The sequence below is a fragment of the Mus musculus genome, chromosome 6 (genome assembly GCF_000001635.26).
Source record: "Mus musculus strain C57BL/6J chromosome 6, GRCm38.p6 C57BL/6J".
Classification (NCBI taxonomy): Eukaryota; Metazoa; Chordata; class Mammalia; order Rodentia; family Muridae; genus Mus; species Mus musculus.
In genome coordinates this window covers 103,830,744-103,834,600 of record NC_000072.6, presented here as the reverse complement: position 1 = coordinate 103,834,600, position 3,857 = coordinate 103,830,744, and the positions used below count along the sequence as shown (strand labels likewise).

General features: G+C 43.8%; 1 pseudogene; it reads left to right on the top strand.

Moving 5' to 3' along the window:
* Positions 1 to 2,022: 2,022 nt before the first annotated feature.
* Positions 2,023 to 2,088, top strand: Gm25656 (annotated as a pseudogene).
* Positions 2,089 to 3,857: the final 1,769 nt, after the last annotated feature.

Here is a 3,857-nt window from a genome sequence, read left to right as displayed (position 1 = left end):
TCACTTTACGCATCCTCAGAATCACTTTGGGGTCATTTGCACAACGCTACCATAAGAGTTCAAATGGGGCTTCCGGACGAACACAGGAGAACCAAGAACTCTAGGCAAAGACAAAATGACAAAATCTGGACCACAAAACAAGGCAGCATGATGTAGGAATGTTTCCTCAGCAAAGGAGTAGCTTTGGAGGTATGTATAGATCAGTAGAAATAAAGTGCACAGCACACTAGCAATTAAAGAGTGTGTAGTACTCACATTTAAAAAGTTAATATTAACAGCTACACCCCGCTTAATATTTTATTAGTACCACATGCTCAAATGATAATTTCAAGTTAAATTCATTGTAAAAATTGTTGAGACACTTTCTATTACATTTTAGGTCTCTAATCTTTAAAATCTGCTGTGTAAAGTCGGTGTGCTGGAGCACACCTGGAATCAGTGTTCCAGAAGTACCGGCAGGAGGATCTGGAATTCAAGATCATACTCAGCTACCAGAAGAGGTGGAGGCTAGCCTACGCTACATAAAACCTTGATCAGGAACGCAAACAAATAAACAAACAAACAAAGCGTTCCTGCATGTATTTTGACTCTTAACACGACATTTCCTGCATTGTGAAGAAGCCACCTTTCCCATGCTTAACAGCCGCTTGTACCAAACCACTCTCTAGAGACCCGAGCAAATACGGAATCCATTTTGCAGGTGTGTTAAAAATTATTTTTAAACCTATAAACCATTTACTGAGGCCAATGTATACATCATTTTCCATAGTCGGCTCTAGTTTAAAGAAGAAGAAGAAGAAAAAAATGGTTAAAGACAAAAAGTCCTCCTGTAACCCTGCTAAACTGCAGACCCTGTAACCCTGCTAAACTGCAGACAGCACAGCGGTCTAAAGTGGCCGTGTTTAGCGGGCGCCCTCTGCTGTTCAAGTGTGGGATTAAACAGGAAAGAAGTAAATTCGGCTCACCTGATCATACTTATTTTCATTTTAAGAAGATAGCAACATAGATATACGTAGTCAACTAGCAAGTGTTTGACAAGATGCACTGTTGACGAGTCTAGTGACCGCCTTATCTGGATGAGACATCCTGCTACTTTAAGTTAAGCACAAAACAAAATTTCAAGGGATTCACCACTCATTCTACAAAGCCGACAAACATTCTCAAGGCCTGTTTGAAAGCTGGAAATGAACGAAGGCAGGAACCCTCAGATCAAAATGTGGGATCAGAAAATGGCTCAGAGCGTGAAGGTATTCCCGCTGTAAGCATGACAAATGGAATCTGAGCACCAGAACTGACAAAAAAGTGGCTGGAGAGACCCAACCACAGAAACCTTGTCATCTGACTTCCACATCCCCACGGGGACATGGATTCCCAGCCCCTCCCCCCCCCCCCCACACACACACACGCACGCACAGACAGTTTTTAAAAAGAGAACAAAAGGTGTTTGGCCTTTTGTGCATCACTTTCTTCTGTAGCAGTCAAGACAGCAGGCTACTGTCGATTTAATTTGAAATCTCAAAAGCCACATTTCCAATGATGGCTGAAAACCAACAGCTTTCCCATGTGGGATTTCCCGCTGCTATTTCTGGTGATGGAGAGGAAAGCGTCTCACTACCTTCCCCACAGCTGTGTCTGGGATAAGAATGCCTACATATGGTGTTTGCCAAGTTTGAAGAGAAGTTTAAGTCAGGTTTTCCCCCAAGATATTGATGGTCTTGCGGTACGTGGCGTCAGAAGACGAGTGCAATGATGATGAGACTACAGTTACCCTTGTCATCTTGAAGGAAAGAACTCAATCAAGCGATATAATTTAAGTAGAAGTTTACTAGCAAATCAAACACTCCAAAAATATTGAAGTGGACTCTCCCAAAGGCAGGGCCAGAAGATTCTGTGCCTAGGAATTTTTTAAATTTTTATGAATATTTATGAGGTAGGGAACATACTCATTGGGTAAATGACCCCTTTTCTCCCAAACTATGGCAGATGGGATATCCTTTTCAGAAAACCCAAGAGCTATCTAGACAGCTCTTACAGCTCTGTTAAGAATTTTTGTAGCAGGTTTTGCTGACTTTGTTTGGAAAAACCCATGACCTACCTAGAGAGCTGCCAGATTGCACCTCATCACTGACTTACAGTCGTTTCTTCTGCTCCCACTGCCAAACAAACACTTCCCTTCCTCGGAACCCCTGGTCCTTGGCACAAATGGTGGGACAGGCCACAGCACAATGCAAATGATAATAAAACGTTGACATTGGAATTTAGAAGATAAAGCAGACTTTTCCTCTGTGTTCATGCGGGGAAGAATGCCCTGCTACTTCAGTGCAATTATAGGGCAAATAACTAAAATGAATTTCAAGGCTGCTTCATCACAGAGGGTCATTTTGACCATCCAAAGGAACCTTTAAAAGTCACCTTGGTTACTGCATACCTAACTCTTTGATTTCCTGACATCAGGACTACCAAAAAAACCCTTATAACCTTGATGAATCTTAAGAAAAACTGCCTTCCCTGGAGACTACACTCTTCCTGGTCTTCTGTCGGTTTCTCCAACAAAAGCTTCCATTCAACTGGGGCTTATGAAGGTTCTATGCCCCAGTTTAGGGGAATTCCGGGACTAGGAAGCAGGAGTGGGTGGGTTGGTGTGATGGTTTGTATATTCTTGGACCATGGAGTGGCACCATCTGGAGGTGTGGCCTGGTTGGAATAGGTGTGTCACTGTGGCTGTGGGCTTAAGACTCTCACCCGTTACCTGGAAGTCAGTCTTCCACTAGCAGCCTTTGGATGAAGATATAGAACTCTCAGCTCTGCCTGCACCATGCCTGCCTGGATACTTCTTACACGCGTTCTCGCGACCGGCCAGGAAGAACGCAACAAACCGGAATCTTCTGCGGCAAAGCTTTATTGCTTACATCTTCAGGAGCCAGAGAGCAAGAGCGCAAGAGCTCTATTGCTTACATCTTTAGGAGCCAGAGCGCAAGAGAGCAAGAGAGCAAGAGAGCAAGAGAGCAAGAGAGCGAATGGCGAAACCCCGTCCCTTTTAAGGAGAATTATTCTCCGCCTAGGACGTATTACTCCTTGATTGGCTGCAGCCCATCGGCCGAGTTGTCATCACGGGGAAGGCAGAGCACATGGGGTGGAAAACTACCCTTGGCACATGCGCAGATTATTTGTTTACCACTTAGAACACAGGATGTCAGCGCCATCTTGCAACGGCGAATGTGAGGGTGGCTTCCTACAGATACTGCCAGGCTCCTACCTTGATGATAATGGAATGAACCTCTGAACCTGTAAGCCAGCCCCCAATTAAATGTTGTTTTGTATAAGACTTGCCTTGGTCATGGTGTCTGTTCACAGCAGTAAAACCCTAACTAAGACAGTTGGTGAGCAGAGGGAGTAGGGAGGGGATATCAGGTTTTCGGAGGGGAAATCAGGATAGGTATAACATTTGAAATGTAAAAAAAGAAAATATCTAATTAAAAGAAAAAGACACACACACACAAAGAAAAGAATATCCAAGATGTAGAAGGATTTCCAAATCTGTAGCCTTGTGTGGTGTCATAAATCACTAATTATTTATAAATATGAATGATCAAAGGTGCTGAGCAACAAATACATAAGACTGTCCTTTTTCTCCATCACCACTGCTTGAGTAGATTAGCAGTTCTTTCCATGGGACTGTTAAACTACCTTGGCCATCTGTCCTGTTGGATGGTAGGCTCCCCTACAAACTTGATGCTCAAAGGAGTAGTTTGCTCTCCCTGTGGATGGGCAGAACGACCCCACTGCTGGTTTTGTGCAAGGTTCATCTACAGTGCTGAGAGGCCTAGGCTTCTTGTGTGAAGTCTGCTTTGTCTTTT